This window comes from Diabrotica undecimpunctata, chromosome 6 (genome assembly GCF_040954645.1).
Source record: "Diabrotica undecimpunctata isolate CICGRU chromosome 6, icDiaUnde3, whole genome shotgun sequence".
NCBI lineage: Eukaryota > Metazoa > Arthropoda > Insecta > Coleoptera > Chrysomelidae > Diabrotica > Diabrotica undecimpunctata.
The window spans coordinates 151,870,574-151,894,938 of record NC_092808.1 but is presented as its reverse complement, the minus strand read 5'-3'; the positions used below and the strand labels follow the sequence as shown (position 1 = coordinate 151,894,938).

The 24,365-nt window shown below is 32.9% G+C and overlaps 1 protein-coding gene across 1 annotated transcript in view; it reads right to left on the bottom strand.

The window, feature by feature from the left end:
• Window positions 1–24,365, bottom strand: part of LOC140444124 (pikachurin-like) — a 379,011-nt gene that overhangs the window by 172,075 nt on the left and 182,571 nt on the right. The window lies entirely within an intron of this gene.

Here is a 24,365-nt window from a genome sequence, read left to right as displayed (position 1 = left end):
TTTCTCAGTAAAATCAGTATAAATATAACAAAAAAGTAACGCAAATGCTTTTTAGTAAGTCAGTAGTGGACTTCATACAAAAAATATGGAATATAATTTTACAGTTATCCATTTTCCTTCGAAAATTATATTTTCCTGGATCATTTTTGATCATTTGAGAAGTGGTGGTATCCATTTTAACGTGCCTTATTGAGACGTCTGTTGAAGGTCTGACTCGTTTTGGTATTGCATTTACAGAGGATGAGATTTTCGGCAATTGTTTAATAGGTGTCCTTGGTCTCTACCAACCACAAATTTACCTTCTTCTTCTTAGAGTGCCGTCTCCCTACGGAGATTGGCAATTATAATGGCTTTTTTTATTTTTGAACTTGCTGCTCTAAACAAATTAATCTACCTGCATTAATACCAATCACGTAGTGTCTTCAACCATGAGTTCTGCCTTCGGCCAACAGATCTTTTTCCTTGAATCTTTCCCTGTATTATGAGTCTTAAAATTTCATATTTTGGTCCCCTCATTACGTGGCCTAGGTATTCCAGTTTTCTGGTTTGTATAGTGGTGATTAGTTCTGTTTCTTTACCAACCCACTCCAGTACTTCCTTATTTGTAATTCTATCAGTCCATGATATTTTTAATACTCTGCGATATAACCAGAGTTCGAAAGCCTCGATTATTTTTAAATTGCATTTTTTTTAATGTTTAAGTCTCAGCTCCATATAATAATATTGAAAACATATAACAGCGAATGGTACGTAGTCTGATCTCCAAATTTAGATTTTTGCACGTTAGGAGTGGCTTCATTCGTATAAATGCTGATCTGGCAATCTCTATTCGCCTGTTTATTTCTGCATTATGATCATTGGTTTCATTGATCCAAGTTCCCAAGTACTCATATTTTTCTACTTGTTCTATAACGTTACCATTGATTGTCAATAGGTTGTAACGATGCGCTGGACGTTCAACAGTTCGAACCGTGGAAGTGTCGATAATCGCGCACCCATTTCCACGACGACACGAAGAGGTGGGATCCGGAGTAGCTATTTAAGGCGAGCGACTGGCGGAATTAGATTGGTCTTGCGGCTAACGCTCTAGACTCCCTTGCTCGCTGGTGTATTGAATCTGCGAGCCGACCCGGACAGAGAGACTTCCGTACTGAGGATTATACTCTGTCCTTAATCAAGCAGAACCCGTGGGTATCATGCATTGAACGTTACCGTCTAGCGTTGATCTGCACAACCGACCATTTCGATTGCCAGTGCGTATGGCGCTTCAGCTGGATTGAAGTGAAAGCGAGCACTGCGATTGAAATCGAGTATTCCATTATCTTTGTTAGTAATAATAACTTTTTCTTTTACAGGCGTCCGCCAGGGAATCGAATCGGGAATTTAGACGTATATACCCGTTACTAGGTGATGTATATTTTGTGGTCTTTTTGTAATTAGCATGTACTTCGTTTTTTTAGCGTTTATAGTAACTCCCATCTCAGCACTATTCATACTTAAGCTTTCGATAAGATGTTGTAGATCTTCTATACTCGTTGCTAATCACAGTGTCGTCTGCATATCGTAAGTTGTTAATTAATTTTCCGTTAACGGTAACTTCCACTTTAATATTATTGAGCGTGTTTTGGAAAATATATTTACAACAAATTTACCAGAACCATATAAATAACATATGATATCATTCTCATGATTAATTTTTTGGATCTTTCATAAGATCTATCAAGACTAAGTAAAAAGTGGTGTTTGTTCACACCTACCATGTTTTCATTGTAAATTGAATGAGTCTGATCTCGACAATTGTACCTATACTTTTTTATTCTGGTCGTATCTATGATGATTGTTCTTATCTTTTATTCCAACATAGTTTCTGAGGTTCTGCGGCCTTATGATTTCATATCTTGATCAGTTGGAAATCAATAGTGAGCAAGAGGATTCAACCTTACTTTCACTTCCCATAAAAATGTAGTTACATTAGCTAACAGCTATTGACACAGTTGATAAGAGCTAAAGAAACTATCAACGAATTGTCTATGGTTTGATCCATTTATTCCCTGACTAACAGCAGAACTACAATGGATAAATGGATAAATGATAGAATCACAAGTAGGGACGAACCACTTTGTTCTCCAGTAAGTAATTATGTATACTTGGCGTACATCACAAGGAGGAATTTTAACAAAGGAACAGATTTGCTTAGACAGCATTTGGTACACGCTCTTATATATTATAACAAATAATACCCGGTTTGTAGCGTGTTGCATATTCCAGTTCATAATCTCCATATACGTCTATCGACCCAATCTTTTGGTCGTAGATCTCTCTGACGGTGACTTTTGGACCAAATCAAGCCATGTTGTTTTCGATTTTCCTCGTATTTTCACTCAGATGACTGCGAATCCAATATTTCCTTTGCCAGGTGATGTTCTGCCATTCTCTATACATATTCGTACCAGATAAGCTGTTTTTGTTGTATTTCTTTCTTGATGGTGGTTATTCTACCCATGATTTGTCTTATTCTTTCCTTTGTTACGTGTATGATTCTGGATATACCTGCTGATCTGCGCCAGAAATCCAAACAACTAGTTTTTCTTCCGTTCTCTTAGTGAGTTGCCTGGTTTCGCATCCATAAAGTAAAACGCTTTTAAAAATGCTCCATTATAGCTGTATCTTTTTCTGTTTAGAGATAGTTTTTAATCAGGGTAGTGAGTTTAGTGCCTCTATTAATTTTTCCCTTTAATGACGCGTTCTTCGTTTTCTGTTTCAGTGCTTCCATTTCTTTTCATCTTCATTCGAAACATGACGAAATTATATTTCCATCTTTTAAGTTTATTTCATCGTTTTCAACTCCTCCTATGTACATGTCTTTCGTTTTTTTTTAAGATAATATTAGTTATCACGCACATGTATTCTGCATCGTTAGCCTTCCTATATTAATCGCTTTGGATGAATTGCAGATGTTTCTGGTCCTACTCGATGATTACTTCATCGTCCACGAAATAAAGCGTATATAGGGATTTTTGTCGTTTATTGGTATACCTATTCCAGAACATGATGTCCTCCATTTGTTCAGTGCCTCACTTAGGTAGATTTTGAAGAGTGTTAAAGATAGACTGCCGCGTTGTTTGTATCAAATGATTTTTCTTAATAAATAAAACTTAGGTAGATTTTGACGAGTGTTAAAGAGAGACTGCCGCGTTGTTTGTATCAAATGATTTTTCTTAATAAATAAAAAGGGCAAAGACATCTTTACTTTGATCTCGATATTTCTATAGCAAAACATTCAGTGCAAAAAATACTTCTCTAGTTCACAATCCACTTCTAAACCCAAGTTGCGTTTTATTTTGATCTTCTTTACACTTATTTCTTATTCTACTGTGGATACGTACGAATAACTTCAAAGTGTGACTCGTTAGACTCGATAGTTAAGAGTTTATTTCAAAGGAAATCTTCAACTTGTTTTTCTTCTCTTCTCTAGATAATTTTCCAAAAATAAATAGGAATTACCTTGTTGAGCAAAACTACCAGGAACTTTGGGTACAACACACACAACACGCAGCTCCCACAACAAATATTTTTCTTTCTTTTTTACTTGAGACCAATATAATCTCGCAATTTTTAAGAAAACAATGTTAGCCGGAAAATAAAATTTTCATTTCTGAATCATGTCACACTCAAACTAAGAAATTATTACAAAAACTTAATACCTGCCATACAACCAATCTCTACGGTATTCAAAAAACTTCTCTTGTCAAGGATTTGATAACTCATTGGTCAGTTCAATGACATCTGCCTTCTCTCGATAATTTTCACAGTACATAAACAAAATTCACAAATTCCAGGTACCTACTGATAAATATGGTCAGATAGATGCTTCGGACAAAATAATAACTGTAGAATAGTGGCCGTATATTTTTATCTCATCCAACTGGGTTATTTCAAGAAGTCAATCAAAAATTTTTATGTTCAGGGCGTTCAGGTTTTCTGCCTTCCGATCGAGACTTCGCAAAGATTGAGAGGTAAAGATACCTTTAGATTGGAAAAACGTCTGTGTATATTCTCCATCTTCAATTATTTTCAGGGAACAAAGAGACTTGAGATCTAGACGAGGTAAATAATATGATGAATAAAAAATCACCAAAATTACGGACGCAATGTAGATAAAACTGTGGTGATCCAATGATGGCTAGATCCAAGTAGCCCATGGGATCCACTTCCAATTATAAAAAAAAGCTTGGTAAAACACCGTAAGCCAGATTAGAGTACCCTCAATAGAATATTTAAAGCCGTTATATGATGCTCCAATCAAATTTGACAAGGAAAAAAAAATAGGTTTCTGTCGAAGAATAAAGGCGTGAAATTTATAATAAGATAATACAATAACAATATTAAATTGAGCTTTTTCTTATTTATCTTGTTATTTTTATTATTTATGACTTTCTCTTAGAGACTGGATGTATTTAGGAACTAAATAGAGACCTTTCGATGCTAAAAACAACATATAAATTGGGTATTTTAGAAGGTTTTTTTCTAGTTTTTAAACAATATTAAATATGTAACATAAATCATTGTTTCGTTTCATGCTTCAATTATTGAACATGATTTCCATCAAGTAACCGCCAATTCCATTAATTTTTCACATAAAATAGTAGTTTTATTAAATATTCAACATCGCCACTAACTCACTTTACTGACCCATTTTTTTATCTTTATACATATTTAAATAGCTCCGTCGTTATTTGCATATGTTAAACGACAGTCAGAGTTACCGTTCCGAATAAATGTACCTTTTTAAAATATTTTTAGAAAATCAATACGACCAGACGAGATCCCAATAGAGAATTAAATTCACTGAAATATACATACACACACTCGTTAGATGGTTAACGTAAACAGTCGTTTGCTTTGATAGTTAATGTAGTTGTTTAAAAATAAATAAACATTGTTGGACAATAAAATCGCCTTTTATAGTCGGGAAATTATATTAAAAATTAATTGTATTTACAAAAATAGTAAATTTATATTGATAAGTTGAGTTTTAATAAAATAAAGAAATAATAAATGTTCATAAATCCTTTTGCCACTCGCTAGCTGGTTCTACGATAATTCTTAGAGTACAAAGGTTTTTGTCCAGCTTTGGCTGCAGTATGTTCATTATAATCTTGGACATTATTTTGGATGAGGCCCTCAGCACTGTTATTGCTTGCCAATTCTCATTTCTACTTAGATCGCTTTTTTTGTATCTTAACGATTACTCCCTCGTTCCATTCCCTTAGTAGCTCCTCGTCAGCCCATATCTTGTTAGAGTTTGTGTAACATTTCTACTGATTAGTTTGTGTCAGCCTTTATTAAATCTGTCGGTAGGTTTTTACTTCCAGCGGCTTTTGTGTTTATTTTTCCGTAATATCATCTGGGCTATCGTTTACCTCCCGTATTTCATGTTCTTCGTCTATATCTGGTGTTGCTTCGTGTTTGGAGTATATTGAAGTCTTAGTTCCATGATTTTATTATTTTTAGTGTTTTCTCTGACAAATTTCGATGGTGTACCGTGTTCTTAGCTCAGCTCTTTCTAGCATCTTCAGCATATCACTTACTTATAGCTTGCTTTTTAACAGCCATATTTTTTTTTGTATTTTCTTTCTACCGCTTCCCCCTCTTCGGTTGCTTCCTTTTGTTAATTTCTTGTTTGATTTTCTTTATTTCTTCTATTAGTTGTAACGTGTCTCTTTTTTTCATCCCAATCGTTTTGTTTGTAGTTTTAAACATTATGCCCTTAAAGTTTTTCCATATTTCCTCCAGTGTTACCTCATTTTGGGTTTCTGTTACTCGGTGTATTTTAAGTTTTTCTGTAAATTTGATTTTAATTTTTTTTAGTTTATAACCTTCAACATTTAATCTTCTTCTTCTCTTTTATCTTCCGATTTTTGTCTCTGGCTAATTTCATCTTTATTTTGGACCTAACTAGCATGTGGTCTGATCCCACATCTGCTCCTCGTAGGCTTCTAACGTCATAAAGCTAGCTTTCCATTTTGACCTAATCAGTACATGGTCGATTTGATTTCTGTATCTTTTTCCTGAAGACTTCCATGTTTCCTTTTATACATTTTTGTGTTTAAACATACTTCCACCTATTATAATTTGTTCGCAAAACTGTATCAGTTGACTTCCATTATCATTTTGTTTTATGTTCTGTATTATCATTTTCTACCTTGGTGTTCATGGCTCCAATTACTATTTGCATATCACTTTTGTAGTTACTATTTCCATTGTCGTATTTTGCTTGGAGTAGCTTATAGAAATCTTCCTTCTATTTCTCATTAGTTTCGTTTGTAAGAGGCAAAAACGTTAATGACTAATATGTTGTAGTCTTTTGCCTATAATCTCTCGGAAATTGTTCTTTAATTGTGATTGATTCCCATTAAAGATAGTAGATAATAATAAAGTTCAAAAAAATAGTGTCCGAATAATATAAATGCCTATTAATATCAATTAAATTCAAAGAACTAAATCCAACAATCCTCACTCTTCAGTCGAGCTCAACCTTGTCATCTCATGAATACTGAAAATATTAAAATTTGAAGAGATGAAATAAAACCCTATGCAAATAAGCTATGGAGATTTCTACAATTACTTTCTGAAATATAGCGTTTTAGAAATGATTTAATTACTTTTCTGCTAGCTACCTACTCAAATGGCGTTATTAGTTTGCCAGCCAACTCTAATTTGCCACTTTTTATCTCAATTATAACGAGCCATTTTTAACACAAGTGTGTAAGAGGTACTAAACGATGGCAGTTGAAATTGACTCAAAGTTAATTGGAAGGTATACAAAATATGAATTTATTTGTGTTAGGTTTAGATGAAATTTATTGAACAAAACGTAATAGAATGAAAAATAATAGCTTAGATTTAGGACTGTGAGTTGCATTCAGTAGCATTAGGAGTTATACAATTCACATGAAAAAATACAACAAGGAACATTTTGTTGTGTTTAGATTAAGTGCCGCGTTTCCTTCGTCATTGGTTGACGAATTAAATCGTATATTGCAACTATTTCAGCACAGGAATGAAAGTTGTTTCGTCAATATTTATCACAATAGATAAAATACTATGCTGACTGTATACCAATAGTTTTGACTTCCCTATTGTGGGATGCGCAATGTATTTGTTCATTAATTATCGTAATAACTCACGATAATTATATTATATTAATTCATAATAACATTGAATATTACGTGTTGTTATTGGTAAAATTGAAGTAAAATGATGCAAAATAGCAGATATCGCATACAGTTCATGAATTGATATTATATACAGTCATTACAGTCTTTAGATATAATTCGCAGAAATTACTGCTAAGTTATTGCTAAAACCGAGACGTATTTTAAGGTAACATTTAGACTTAATCGTTCGTATTTCTGCGGTAATTGCTCTATTATCAGCTGCAGATCTTTCTGGCCTTATTCACGAAATCAAGCGCATATCAGGTTGTTTGAAGATAGAAACTTCTTGAGGACTATAACACAGGTTAACATTGAAAAAACTTTTGTACTTAAAATACCTTATTCTTATGTTCTGTGCTGAATCCAAATATAACACTTATATTAAGCTGTATCACCTACAATTTCTTCTTTTTTCAACACTTACACATAAGTTTATAAAATTTTTTGATTTTTTTAAGAATTTAACAGCTACAACAGCTTTAACACTACCTAAACACATTTCCCAGCCATTTTGCATTTTCAGCTGATGTTTTGTTTAGATGAGGCTGTCATCGTAACCTCACTTTCTGGTTTCCAGTATGTGTGCTCAGTAAAATATCTAATCGTAGTTGTAAGAACTCTTTTGACATATTTTGTTATATTTGTGTTAAGTTTATTATAAAAAAAATACCAAAGGAACATTAAAGACCTTGTGAAAAAGGTTTATTTCTCATATTTTGGAACTAAACTTCGTGATCAGAATAAATCTTGGCAATGCATTAGGTATGTTTTGTTTATATTGAAGATCTTATAAAATGGTTAAAAAAAACGAGAAAAAGACCTTTTAGTGTGTTGTTTCTGTGGTATGGAAGGTCGCTAGAAACCACACTAATGATTGCCATTTTTGCATTATTGATATTACTGGCCATAACTTAAAAAACAAGAAGGTAATAAGTTATCCTAACCTAATGTTCTCTCTTCAAGAAGAACCAGTCCCAGAACCTCCAAAGGATTTAAATTATGTTTAAACTGAAGGGTTTTTTGATGTACAGTCATACCTAATATAGATAAGTAAGATGATAAAGAGTTTCAATGTACTACAGAAAATATAGAGCATAAACTGTTTACGCAGATCGAGTTTAAACTCGAGTTAAACGAGTTTGGTTTAAAAGCTTAAAAAAGCTTAAAAAGCTTAAAAGCTATGTTATTATACAATGGTAACACTTATACATTATACAAGGGCCTGCGTAGCGCAAGCGGTAGGATGCTTGCCTCGCAAGCCAGTGGTCCGGAGTTCAAATCCTACCGCCGGCAAGAACATCTAGATATTTTAAAAATGTCTTTAGGCCCCAGGTCGACTCAGCCTGAATAAAAATGAGTACCTTGGGTAAAACCAGGGATAATAATAGACGGTTGAAGCGTAGCACTGGCCATGTTACCTTCTTTGTATACCGTAGGCCCTAGATATAGCAGACTACCCTGCTATACTCCCAAAGCCGCGACAGCGGTATAAAACGGGAGACTATTATTATTAACACTTATACATCTATACCTGTTGGCAATTCTGTACATAATATGAAAGAGAGCTATGAAAACCCAGAATTAGTGTTAAATACAATTGTCTTTTGTACTCATGGGAATACGTGCTTGGCGGAGAAAGGCGATAGTAGATAGGGACGACTGAAGAGAAATTCTTGAGAAGGCTAGGACCCACGCCGGGTTTTAAAATCAAAATAATGATGATTCCACTCATGGTTGGATAACATGTGACGATTTAAAAGTAACATAAATGCTTTTTGGTCAGTAAGGTGGTTTTACCAAATTTCTATGTTTCTGGTGTGAATGATACAGTAGAGTTAAGGATCGACATTGGTGCAGCAAGAACTGCACAGTAAGGGAGTCGTTAAAACCCCGTGATATAAACATTCTACGTAAAAATCTTGTAGATCCTAGAAACATTCTCCCACCACCTCTACATATAAAGTTAGGCATCATGAAACAGTGTGTAAAGACATTGCCTAAAGATGGACCTTGTTTTCAGTATCTCTTCCAAAAGAATTCAAATATTTAAGAATTTTAACGTAAAGAAAGCGTCTTTGTAGGACCCAAAATTCTAAAAATGATGTTCGGCGTTTACTGACTTTGGAACCACAATGGCCATAAATGAGAAAAAAAGAATGGGTATCATTTAAGAAAGTTGTTAAAAAATTCTTAAGAAATGCAAAAACCCAGAATACATTAATCTTGTAGCTAACATATTAAAGAAGTTTAAAAAATTAAGATAATTGATGAGCCTGAAAGTTCACTGTTTAAACAGTCATCTTGATTGCTTCCCGGAAAATTTGGGAGACGTTAGTGAGGAGCAGGGTGAGCGTTTTAGAGAGGATATTAAATTTATGGAAAAACGTTACCACGGCCAAACACCAATATGATGAAGGACTACTGTTGGTCACTTCACCGGGATGTACTACAAGCCACTCATCGCAGAAAGAGAAGTATAAACAAATTCCATCTGACTAGTGAAACCTACATTACTCTACTGTATCATTATTTCATTTAACCAACTGTAAATAAAAACCATGATTTTGATTTAACATAGCGTCTTATTAATTTTACCTTATACCTTAAAGGATTTTAAACTGTATAAAAAAAAGTTGCTCGAAAACTATGGGTGATACAAAAAAACTAAGACCAGATTTGGTGTTAGCATATAAAAATCAGCTGTTAAAGTCAAAAAAGTATTCAATAAAAATATTTTTGTTTTGACCAGTAGGTAGTATATAACAAATAAGGAATTCTAAATTGTTTTATTTGATTCTTCTCTCCTTTCGAAGGTTGGCGAACCAAATGGGAATTGTAGCTTTGGAAACTGCTGCATGAAAGATGTAGACGAGCGGCCAAACTATCTCCTCAGATCTTTCAGCCACGAGTTCTGGTGTCTTGCAACTGATCTTTTGCCCTGTACTCTACCTTCCAATATGATTTGGAGTAATTCATATCTTTCACCTCTCAACACATGACCCAAGGATTGTATTCTTCTCTCTTTGATTATGCTGACCAATTCTTTTTATTTACTGTTTACTTGAAGTACCTCACCATTGGTAACTTTTTGTTCCATGGAATTCTCAGCATCCGTATGTATATATATACATTTCAAAGGCATCTATTCTCTTTTCTGTTTCAGAGTCTATTGTCCAACTTTCACAGCCATACAGCAAAACATAGAAAACGTTACATCTGATCATTCGAATTCTGAGCTCTAGATTAAGGTCTGATCTTATAAAAAATGTTTTCATGTTTACTCAAGTTTACTACGAGTATTTTGCTCGCTTGTTCGACTCTTGATAGGATTTCTCTTTTTGGATTACACTGGCTATTGATATTTGCTCCCAAATATTTTATGGAAGTTACCATTTGTCCCTTAGCATACAAATATATGTTTGTTGGTATCTTTGAAAATATTAGAATTTTAGTTTTGAAAACATTTAGATGTAAACCGAACACTTCGCTATGACGAACTACCGCGTTTATTATATTTTGTAGTTCTTGTGCGTTGCTTTTTATTAGGACGGTATGATCAGAGTACCTGATGTTGTCTATGCTGGTTACATTGATCTTGATTCTACCTCGAACCTCGTCTAATGCTTTTCTCAATATAGATTCCGAATACAGATTAAATAAAGACGATGATAAAACGCAACCTTGTCGCAATCCTCGTCTCATTCGTATATCTTCAGATGTTGTGTGCTCTATTTCAATTGTTGCCGTTTGGTGCCAAAATAGTTCTGAGATACTTCGAGAGAATTCGAGACAAGTCTTGTTCGTTAATTCCAGTTGTCCTCAGAATTTCGATCATCTTTTGATGGTTAACGCAGTCAAATGCTTTTTGATAATCAATAAAACATGTATATATATCGACATTCCTTTGATTAAATAGTTATAAAAAAACTAGCTTAAATTCAGCTAAAAGTATCAATTCCCTCTGGTAATTAGCATGTTTAATTTCGGTCGCTTGGTATTTCTACTTCTTCAGACAGAATATTATATCACTTACTCGAAATACATAATTTCATATTGAAAATAGACGATGACCTATACAATATATTTATTTTAACAAAATCGTTGCTGTTAGAGAGGCTTTCGCATTTACTTTTAACACTGTCAAAGTTTGAGTATCGGCGTTTGAGGTTTAGGGACTTCACTTCAAAGTAAATAGGACAATCCGGCAGGATGTATCTGATAGTTTCCAGTTAGTTGTAATTACAGATAGTGGAGAGTTCATCTGCGTTGATTGGATTAACAGGTTCGTGTAAGTAAATTTTATCAGCGGTTTGAGAATGGCGGGAATCGAATTAGCAAGTGTAAATTACGATAATTATAGCACACTAAGTCTAAATTAAATGCGAGATTTAGAGAAAATAAACGAATATACAGGGTGTTGATAAAAAATTCGAAAAATGATAAATATTTTAGAAAGTTCTATGAGTTGTTCGATAAGGAGAGCTACACAGAAAAGAATAAGAACATTCTTAATGCATAATATTGAATTTTAAGCTCGTGGAGTTTTTTTCATATTAAGGAACATATTTTCTTCTCATTAAGTTTACACATACACATTGCTAATGCCTCCGAAGACAATAAATATTCATAATTTTCTTGCGAAAATAACAACTCGTTGATAATTGACATTTTCGGCAAAATTCACCTTGTTCGTATTGATTTTAGGAAGCAAATCTCTAAAAAATTATTTTTTTCGTTATGCCGAGTATAAAATAAGGGAAACAAACCCTTAAAATATCTAATAATTCATGTAAGAATGTAACTTTAGGTAACAACTTTCGTTTTAAATTTTAAGTAGGTCTATAACGAGAACTTGATAGGTATCATTATATTTTCTAAAGATTAGGTTTATGTTTATTCATGCTATTGTTATGTAAACTGACCTTGAAGACATTTACTTAAAGTGTTCTATTTTCAAACAACAAGAATTCAAAACAAACCGCTGATCGGTCGTTATTTGACCTACCGCAATTATAAAGACATTAAAAGTTGTATTAAAACAGTAAAAAGTAATAATCTCTGTGTTTTCTTGATGAAAGATGTTGATCTGAACTCCATTTGGGCGCAACGTTGAACCACAATATCACACCACAAAGAAATAACTTCTAATACATTTTCAGTGAAAACAATTATTCCTGCACCCAACCCTTCTGCAATTAGTCTGTGTACCAGTATAACCCTGCAACCTGGAGTGTTTTTTCTGTACGAGCTCTCTTGTGGTCAATTAAATAACTAATTGTTTACTAGACAAAATACCTTAGTTTGTCAAGGTCTTCAAAGCTGCGTCTTTAGCAAAACTTGTTAATTTTTTAGTGAAAGTTAAACCCAATTCTCTCAGCGACAAAGGCAACCTAGGCCACTATGTAAAGATCGAATCAACAACAAAAAGAGTTTACTACTTTATTACAAAGAAAGTGACTAAAAACTAGCTAATATGCGTTCGTAAAATGTATGACAGCAAGTTTATTTGTTTCAAATTGATTATTAGTTGAATTAGAAAATCATTTTTATATCAACTTGATCTACAAGATTCCATTAAATTTCGGGTGCTAGCTTATTGTTCCGCTGAAATCATTGAAGTTTAAGTTTTAATTATTAAAAATCAATCTGATCACAGTTAGTCTTTATGTTCCCATTGGCAAAGTATTATCTTTGTGGTCGTCTTTCTAGAAAAGCAGAATTTCTGACTTAGACAACTCTGGTTTTCAACCGCTTATATAAACATGCATTATGACAGTGCTTTTTATATTTAAAAACATTTAACATTATATTTTAATAACATGGCACAGTCACAATTAGCTGGAAGACTGATTTAATTATCTAAATATACCCAAAAACACCAAAAAAGCCTTTCGGAGACATTCATATTTGATGTAATTGTTATGAGTTACCTTTTACGTTGACTAATTTTAAAACTGCTTGTTGAAAAAGGAATACTGAATGAGGAGGATAACGCGATTTACCTGTAAGGCGTCAGAGCATGTTAAAATGAAATACTGCAAATGTCTGTGCGACTGCTGACAGCGTATAATTAGATATTTTATACAAGGCGTTAGTTTTGCGTGATATATTACAGCTCTTGTTACGTAATATAGTATTCCTGGAACAGGATTTCATTACTGTCATTCAAGTAGGAAAGGGTCGTATCTAAAATGTTTTATTATTTATTTATTTATTTCAAATATAAACAATGCATTAGTAAAGAGAATAATCCTTTGTATCAGTAAATCTATTTCTATCTGTAAATCTTTGACTGCCAGATAAAGTGGGGCCATATTTTTTCAATTATCTCAAAACGACGTAATTAAAATAGTAAATTCTATTTTTGGCAAAACATATTAGTACGCAAAGCAACGGACATTAGAAAATTTGTGGAATAATAATATGAACGGTTATATCGAGGACTTATATCACAACGACAATGATCCCGTGTACCAACAAAATAGCTCAAGAATTTTTTAAACTTCATAAATTATATTTAAAAAAATCCTTTATAAAAGGTATATTTAATTAAAAAGACCATTTCGTGCTACATCACAACGTTTTCGGACTAACAAGTCCATCATCAGTGCAGTTACCAGGTATACATGAGGGAAGCCACTCAACCCTGTTGTGATTTGTTTTCTTTCACATAAGTAGCGTAAGTGCAGCTTAGGCGAAGTGGTCTAGTTCGGTTTCTTGTTTCTGGTGAATTCTGAGGATGCTGAGAATGCTGGTGTCAAACCAGGGGTACCAAATTATGTTGTGAATTGTCAGATTTCTGTACAACACAAGTAGCGACCCAAACGTTGGAACTGGCTGAGTATGAAGACGTGGACTAAAGAGTCCTTCATCAAAACAATTTCTAAGTCGAATTGGTAATAGATAATTAAATTATGTTGTGCTACTAGGGGGTATCAAATTTTGTTGAGATTTGTTTTCTTTCTACAATATAAGTAGAGATCTAGAGGTTGTAACTGGCTAAGTATGAAGACTTGGATTAAATAATCATTCGTCGAAATAATTTCTAAGTCGAAGTGGTAATAATAAATGTTTGATGAATTAAAAACGCTTCATTTTAGGAGAATACAGGGTGTTTCAAAAAGTATGTCATAAATTAAATCACGTATTCCGAGGACAAAAATAAATTGATTAAATCAAACTTCGAAGTTACAAAATAAAAATTGTTTATTTGCATTATCTCCTAAACTACTTGACATATTGTAATAAAAATGGACACGTTACTTTCTTGTTCTACAAACATTTTTTCTACAAAAGAAACAATAAAATCTAAGCGCACAGAAAAATTTTAAAGGGGATGTGCAATACTAAATCCCCCAAACTTTTGAGTATGTTCAAATCAAATAAATTTTGTGGTATCATTAGTTTAACACATTATTTTTAAAACTTTTTTGCCTCTAATCACTTTTTCGAAAAACTAGTTTTTTCCTAGTTGGCCATAAAATTACAATTAGTTCCATCAATAATAGCAATAATTTTAAGCTATCATTTATTGTGTGAATAAGATTAATATTAAAAAAAAATGAATAAAAAAATTTTTTTTTATTCATTTTTGCTATTTAAGAAAAGCAGTAATTTTCTATATTGTTCTTGCTATTTTATCCTTTAAAAATAATACCAAAACTTCAAAAATAATATGAAAAAGTAAATTAATTTTCTTTGTTTTTACTGCACCATACCCTGCAACCCCTATTAACCTAATTACAAATGCTCTAGATATCAATATCAGAAACCCCTTCATCAGCACGGCTGCAATCATAAATTTTCGATAAATCGAGAAACCGAGCGCTAGCTTCACCGTATTCACAGGATCGAAATAATTCTCAGATATCTAGAAAAGTATGACAGAAACTCTGATAAGGCAGATTTAATGTTTCAGTTAATTCGACAAGTAATACCGTTCTAATCGATTTTGCAATTAAGCTGATTTAACCCGAAAGCTTTATTCTATTTATGGTATGTCTGTCAGGCGTTTTGAAAGACTGAAAAAGTATTAGATACGGGACGTAATACTGGACTTCTTTCTGTGACTTAGAAAACAAATATGGTATACTTATGTTAAATACTTTTAGATATCTAGATATGAAAATACTTAAAGAAGGAATTCGTAATTGCATTCGGAATTTTGTTCGTTTTAATAAAACAATTGACAAACTTGATAAAAGTATAGACTTAGCAAAATCAACGAAAAGTGGTACAGAATTATATAGTTTTGCCAAGAAAAGAAATATATCATAGTAAATTGGTAGTTTCAACAACTTAAAGGACTATATACATTTATATTTCCAACTAATCAAGAGGTCAAAATAATTAGAAATTTGGTTGGCTATATTATTATTATTATTCCAAGATTTAGAAATAGTATTTAATCTGCAAAAGCATATTCTAGTGCAGATGAAGCAACTGGATACAATTTGCTTTGTGCTGAAATTTACTAAATCTAAAAATAATGAAAACTCCTGCCATTTCGAAGAAACCTAATAATTAATAATGTATATAAGAAACAAGATAAATCATAAATTACAACTACAACGATCTACACAAAACTAAAAGACAAAAAAGTGAGTATTACTATTTCTCCCATGGTCAAAATAGGAAATGGAGTTTTAAAACCCGAAAAGCACAGAATAAAAAAAGGATTAGATGTTACATAAAATACTGGACCTGATTCATTAACGAAGCAGGTAGAAAAATAAAGATGAAACTAAAATAGATAAATTTATCGTCAAATAATATATGAGGTTAAGAAAACAAAAGCCTGTTTGTATGAGCTGTATGGTTTTAAAGTCTCTCAGTAGGGTGCTAACCTGGCTGTAGACCCCCTCCTCCTTTATCCGGGCTTAGGACCGGCAACAGTTCTGTCGAGCTACTTGATCCACCCAACATAACTGCAGGCGAATGTCAATGATGGAACAATTAATAACATTAATTATTAAAATTATCTTCTTCTTCTTAGAGTGCCATATCCCTACGGAACGTCGGCGACTACCATGCTTATAATATTTTTATACTGATCTCGGTCTTGCGCTACGTGTAGCAATTGGTCCGCTGTCAAACCTGTCCACTGCCGCAAATTCCTCAACCAAGAGAGTTTCTTCCGTCCTATCCATTTCTTTCCTTCGATTTTACCGTTGAGAATTAGCCGAAGGAACTCATATCTTGGTCCTCTGATTATATGTCCAAGATATTCTAGTTTACGCCTCTTAATAATATTTAATAGAGTTCGTTGATGTCCCATTCTTCGAAGAACTTCTTCGTTTCTGGTTCTGCTAGTCCATGGAATTTTTAGTATCCTTCGATACAACCACATCTCAAACGCCTCGATTTTATTCATGATATCGGCGTTTAAAGTCCAAGTTTCACATCCATACAAAAGTACAGACCACACGTAACATCTTGTAAACTTTTCACGGATTTCCAAATTTAATGAGTTATTGGATAATAGAGGCTTGAATTTTTGAAATAAGTTTCTTGCCTGTTCAATTCTACATCGAATTTCGAAGGATGGATCTAGATTTTGGGTAATCCAACATCCAAGGTATTTGAATCTCTGAACTCTCTGCAGCGGTTGTTATCCATTTTACTGGTCACCATGTATTTAGTTTTATCGATATTTATCGACAGTCCCCAATTTGTGCATTCCATGTCAACTCTATTGATTAGCTCCTGCAGATCGTCGATGTTTTCAGCTAGAATCACAGTATCGTCGGCGTACCCTATATTGTTAATTATTTCTCCTCCTATGATAATTCCTTTTTGATCTTTTAAAGCTTCCCTAAATAGATTCTCAGAATACACGTTAAAGAGGGTGGGAGATAGTATACAGCCTTGTCTTACGCCTCGTTCAATACTGATTGGCTTTGATTCTCTGTTGTTGGTATTAATAATGGCTGTTTGGTTCCAGTAAAGTTTGGCAATAAGTTTGATGTCTTTCTCATCTAGTTGCATGCTCTGCAAGGAGGTAATTAGTCTGGTATGCTGAACGCGATCAAATGCCTTTTCAAAATCAATGAAGCACATATATACGGGTTTTCTTACCTCCCAACATCGTTGAAGGAGTGTTTGCATAGAAAATAGTGCTTCTCTAGTTCCAAGGCATCTCCGGAACCCGAACTGCTCTTGAATAATTATTTCTTCGCACTTGTTGTTAATTCGATTTAGAAGAATATGCAACAGTATTTTAACGGCATGACTCATTAAACTAATGAGTCTACAGTCGCTACATTTCTTAACGTTTGGTTTTTTAGGTAGAGAAATAAAGATCGATTTTAACCAGTCCGATGGAATTTCACTGGTATCATATATTTGATTGAAAAGTACAGTGAGCTTTTATATTGTCATTTGAGAGTAATTTTAGCCATTCGCTGTATATTTGATCTGGTCCACTGGCTTTGTTGTTTTTGGCTTGGTGTATGGCTTTTTCCACTTCAGCTTTTAAGATTGATGGTCCTGTATTTGCACTTAAGTTAGGTAGTGATCCTCGATCATCCTTAAATAATGCTTTAATGTAGTTTTCCCATTCCTCCATTACTTCGTCTTCTAGGGATAGTGCATGACCTTCATTATTCGTTAATGTTATGGGTGTATTTCTTTTGTGTACTGTAACTTCTTTTATTTTCTTATGTGTGTTAAATTCGTCATGTTTTCGTTGCAATTCTTCTAGTTCCTCACATTTTGCTTGCATCCATAACTCTTTGGCTTCTCTGATTTTAATAAAATTATAAAACACAATTATATACCGGAAGAATGGAGAACCAGCTGACTAATTCTACTATTTAAAAAATGAAATAAAAACAGCCTTAAAACTACAGAGGTATCAACTTGTTAAAAACTACGCTAAAACTTACTACTAAAATTTTACAAGTGCTAATAAATCAGTATCTTTATATTACTAGTGAGTGAACTAGTGAGTAAACTAGAAGTGACTAGTGAGTGTAGTAGTGTCTGGGGGCTCGGGAGACTGAGACCTCGGAAGCCCTGAAGAAGACATCAGAGAGGATGTCGAAAGCTCGGCAAAATGAATATCGACGCGGTTTAACCCGGAAGACTGGTGAGTTTAATATTAATTTTTATAATAGTATTAATCTCAGCTCTATGTTTAAATATATATATATATATATATATATATATATATATATTCAGCTGGTTTAATTTCTGTAAAGTTATATTTGTTGCGAAGTTGTGGTACTTAAAAGAGTATGAACTATATTTATATGTGTTAAGAATATATAGCAGCTAACTTCTTTTTAACAAAAATACCTAATGTTGACTAATTTTTTTTAATATTCTTATTTATACCAAAAGATTTACGTAGATTTTTTGTTTGGTATAACACGTTTTTTAATACAGCTGTTCAAAAACTCCTGATAAAAAGTTTTTAATATTTTCCAGTAATCTGCTTGAATTTTTGAAATAAAAGCTTTCAGTTTTTCACTGTCTTTAGTATAAGCAAAAATAATTCTTTTTTGGACTTAAACCATAAGCCTATTAATAATTAAATAAATAATCGTCGTGTATCACATTTCGAAACAACAAAGTACAGACTTCTTCAATTAAAACTTGCGACTTTGAATTAAACTGATTATGTTCGTGACATTTTATGAGACGATTACTCGATGTCGCTGATAAAATAAGAGCCCAGGATCGTCTCGAGAAGTTCGCAACTCCTCATTTTTATTGTTTTATTTATGTATTTTCCGCTCGTCTTGCAATATGCCTTCCGCCTCAAGCTTCGTAGCAGCTTTTAGTCTATTTTTATAGACGTTAGAGATGTATTATTTTAAGAAAATGCACCTGCAATGAAGTGAGTAAACGAAATATGATACATTTTAAAACTTTGATTATCCTGAGTTTAATTACGAATATTTTCTCTGCGATGCTAAAAATAATAAATCTTTAGTGATAGTTATTCAAATAAACTTTCCAATCATGTGTACTCAACTAGTGAAATCCCAGAGAAGTAGTTGAGGTTAAATTAATAACTTCACCAGAAAAAGTCTGAAGAGTCACACTTTGACAGAGTTTTACACATGCATTAAGAACTAGTGAAACGCTTTTGGTACTGTTTTGCTTTAGAAAAGTCTCGATCGTTATAAATATTTCTTTGTCGTCTTTATTGATTATAAAAAGGCATTTGATACAGTATATGAAGACAAGTTATATAGATGCGACGTCAGAATCATTGAAAAATTATATTAACATCAAACAGCGACCATTCGCATTCATAGGGAGTCTACCTAAGAGTTTATTAAAAGGTTAAAGGGAGTCAGGCAGGGTTGTGTGCTGTCCTTACTGGTGTTTAATTTGCTGATTGATTGGTCCAAATCCAGGAAAATAACAATCTTGAATATCTAATGTGAGAAAAACAATATAATATTCTTAGTAAAGTAAAAAAAATAAATATGATGAGTAAAATAGAAAGAAGCTGGAAAATTATTTGGTAGAAAACAAGCCTCGTAGTTAAAGAATATAGATAAAGATAAAGAAAAAGATAAAAAAGAACAAGATAAAGAGATTATTATTATTATTATTATTATCCAGATTTAGCCATACGGCTCACACTCCCTCTAAGGGGAAAATTCACTCATCCTAGACACCAACGGTATCAAAAGAATTGAGCTCTCGTGGAACTCTTTCCATATTATCGAGCCCTAGGTGACTTGGTTTGCTGGAGTATTTTATTATTATTATTATTATATTGCCGTGTTAATCTCCAATCTCAAGGAGACTAAATATATTGTAAATATATTGTGTCAATATTCATGAACTTTTTTCCAATTACGTAAATTAAATTTGTATGTACTCCATTAAAAATACCTGTGATACGTTTATTGGATCTAATATGATATTAAATATATGTGGTCCAGGACATGACAGTAAAAATACTAAAAAACCTCTCAATTCTTTTATATGCATCGATTTGCTTAAAATTTTAGCAGTAGTTAAAAAATAGTCAAAGATGAAGATCTACCTTATGGGTATTTGACAACTGGTGTCAGTTTCAGCTTACAAGCGAAGCAGTAACATCTCCAGAAGATGCCAACCCCTAGTGTTGGCGAAACGTCGAGAACTAATCTCAGAAGACAACGGCCTAACAGCCCGAACAAACCGTTTAACAAAACTATTTTCAGTTCTGATACAATATTTAAAATTTTGGTGGAGGTTCTAATTTTTTGGCGAAAATTTTAACTTTTCTTTTTAAAAGAAAAATCTTTTACTTTTTATCTTGGATTTCTTTTGATGATGACCAGCTCCCCTTAATCTCATATTAAATTTCTTTCTTTAGTTTTCACAAATATCCTAAAAGTATCTCCAATAACATAGCAGTAATTATTATGTAAAGCCATAAAAAATTCTAATAAGTTGGCTGTAAAATCAATTAATACTAAGGCTACATCTGACAAATTGGCTGTAAAGTATTTACTCTGTTTTGCTAAATCACCATGGATTAATATATACTATGCAACAATACGTAAAAATGTTAAAATTATTATGTCTATTCGAAATGTATATTCGAACAACTTTCGACATGCTTAGTACATTTTATCGTCGCCATAATCATCCTACAGAGAGAACTATTCGTAATGTAGTAGATAAACTTGAAACCACTGGTTCAGTTAACAATCAGTCAGTATCCGTACTTGAACAAAACGCAAGATCGGAAAAATATCATCGCCACTGTCCATGAGAGTGTGTAGACGAATCCGAGGCAGTCAATTTTACGTCGCTCACAAGAAAGAAGCCTTTTACAAACTACAACTTTGTGACTGTTGGGTGGTAACAGCATAATAACACCAATGTTCAAGAAAGCAGATAAGGAAGACCACAACAATTATAGAGGTATAAATCTACTGAACACCGCACTTAAGCTTACCACAAAATTCCTAACCAACAAAATCAATAAACTAACAACTTTATTAGATGAACAACAACGATTCAGATCCGAAATATCCTGCGTAGACGCCGTATCTGTTTTAAGACAGATCATAGAAAAGGATATTGAGTACAATAAACCTAAATATCTATGTTTTATAGTCCTGACAAAGGCTTTCGTTCGCATCCAAGTTGAAGACGTCTTACACCTACCGTATAATAGAAACATACCAATTAATATTATACCAACTATCGAAAACATCTACTTTCATAATCAAATACAGGCAAAAATAAATGGAAAACTAACACAGTGTATATCAATACAAAGCGGAGTTAGACAGGGTGATTCGTTAAGCCCACTTCTCTTTAATATAAGAATAACATTAATCGCTGAGACAGAAAACGAGCTGCAAAGATTAACACACATCTTCAATACAACAGTCAAGAAATACAATGATAATATCAACAGAAAAAACCAAATGTATCTAAACATCTAAATTCCCACTATGTAAAATCGTAATTGATAAAAATGGAAAATAATAAAGTAGGAAGCAAGGTTTAGATATCTGGTAATAGATATAACTAGTTACGAAGATGTTGAAGAAATACGACAACAATGCTTAAAAGCAAGTAAAGCGGCGGGATCTCTTAATGGCACAATCAGGAAGAACAAACACCTAAGACAAGATACAAAAATAAGAATATATAAAGCAGCAATTAGACATATATTTAACATACACGGCAAAGACAAGACACATCTAAAACGAGAAGACTACTAGAAACAACAGAGATGAAAATACTCCTACGAATATCAGGGAAAAGTCTTTTGGGTAAGGAGAAAAGTAAAAATATAAGAAGAGCATGCAATATAAAAGACATAAATGGATGGGTGACCAAACGGAAACGAAAGTGGAACGAACACATTAGTAGAATGGCAGAGGATAGTATAGTATTAATAGCATGAGATAAGTCACCAAATGGACGAAGAAGTATTGGCAGACCAAGAAAAAGATAATTTAAATAATTTAGAAGGCTAATATTGAAGAAGAAACGTGCTTTAAAGCCTACATACAAGAAAGAAAAATAAGAAGAAGAAGGGTGGTGAATCTACAAAATTCAATTAACTCAGGAGCTAAAGATTAACTACCATAGACAACGACGTGTGTTCGCTGAAAGGGTTTTGTAATGGTTAAAAACTGACCCCAATTTTCATAGAAAAATTATGTTTAGTGATGAGGCCAATTTTTGGATGAATGGAAAGGGGATGGAAGTGGAAATAATTATTTCAGGTGGAGGAGATGAGAATTTAAACCAAAATCAAGCTATTTGACCCTGTTTGACTTTTCTTGAAGGATTTTCTTCAGTCGCAGATTTATGTGAATAAGCCACAGACCACATCAGCTTTCAAAGATAACATAACTCATTCCCACGGTTAAATTCAGCCCGATTTATGCACCGGAGTCATGAAAAATTGGATATTTCGGATGTACGCCACCCAACGAAGCCGCATCTGTACATATTGGTATCGAAAGGCGTTTTAAACGAATACAAAGTTTCGATGATATCCCGCATACACTTATTTTATTTAAATTTTAAGATATAAGGCTTTTAATTAAAGACCGTATATAAAATCGGATCTCTTAAAAATGTAAGAAAATGTTTTAGCAACAAAATGATTCATTTATTTTTTATAAAAAGTCAAAGAAGCTTCAAGATTCTATAAACCTAAATTCTCCCAAACCGTGACGAATGACTACTTATTGAAATTCGAACATTGTACAGCAATTCTTTTATACAAAGTTCGATAACTATGTCTATTTCGGAGATTGTACAGTAAAGAGGTACAATGCTAGAAGTGGACAAGATTTTCCGTACAATGCTAGGATTGTCCAATTTCGGACGTGGCTCGTAACATATCCACAGTTTTATTAATTAAATCTTGCCCAAATACTTTCGCTCACTAGGGCATCCTCAGGGACATTTCGTGAGTTTCGGGCTATCCAAAAATGTCAGAATATCATAAACATAAAATTAACATGACATTATGATATCTTGGGATTGTTGGATAGCCCGAAACTGACGAAACTGACGAAATGTCCCTGAGGATGCTCTAGTGAGCGAAAATATTTGATACTCGATATCTGCTTTTATTTTTCAAAGTTCATTTATTCCAGCATTCAACCTCATATCAAAATATTTTTAGTTTGAATTTATACTTTTTTGAATAGAATAGAATGTTTAGTTTGTAAACGGAACAGCTTTATTCTGTAATACAAAGAAACAACGTATAGCAGTACAATAAACTAGTCGAATAAACGCTTTAAGGTCAGCTGATTTATTCCTTGGAATCAGTTTAGCAGCAATTCGAGTCCATAAGGGCAGCTTAACAGCCCGCGATGCATCAAGTGTGTCTTTGTTCAGTAGTATATAGAACCTTTTATTCGTTTGTTCTCCTGGCGATAAAGTAAATAAAAGTTGGTTATTGACGAATAATATATACCCCTCTCGGGAAATTTAAGTTTTCCAATAAATTCTAAATAGTTCTTTTGTGATTTTTCTGTAGCTCGTCTTGTCGCATACCGAATGAAATATCTAGGAAATGATAGAGGATGTGAGGTTATGGAAATTGGTTTTGTAGCCAATGCGAACGTGGCGAATGAAGCAAACTGAGTAAATATTTCTTTATTTTATATATCTTGCTTTTTGTTTCAGTAAATTCAAATTGTCGGTTGCAATTTTTGGTTGATTTCTTTCTATTTGCAGCTTATTTCATGATAAATAATATATTTACCATTTCATATCGTTTTTTTTAACTTATACATTTATATATGTTGAAACGGAAAATAAATTTCAATTGAGTGGCAAAAAATTTCAAGAAATATGGTAACTGTGGTATTCTTTGAATACCTTAGATGATATTTCAATATCGTCTGATGTTACCTGGTAAATTTCACAAATTTGACAAGCTTTACAATCCAAAATACAACAATAATATTGGCCATTTAATAAACTTCGTCGGAAGCATTATTTAAAAAACCATTTTTTTGTTTACTTATGAAAATCGCAGCTTTAAAGAATACTTTAGCAGCCTTACTAATACTGTACACCAAAGGTACCAAAATAACATTAAAAAGTGTCAATACCTATCAGAAAGGATTGTAACAGTAAAAATAAAAGAGATAAGAGACATTAACATCATCTGAGTATATAGCCTAGAAAATAACAAGCCTCAAA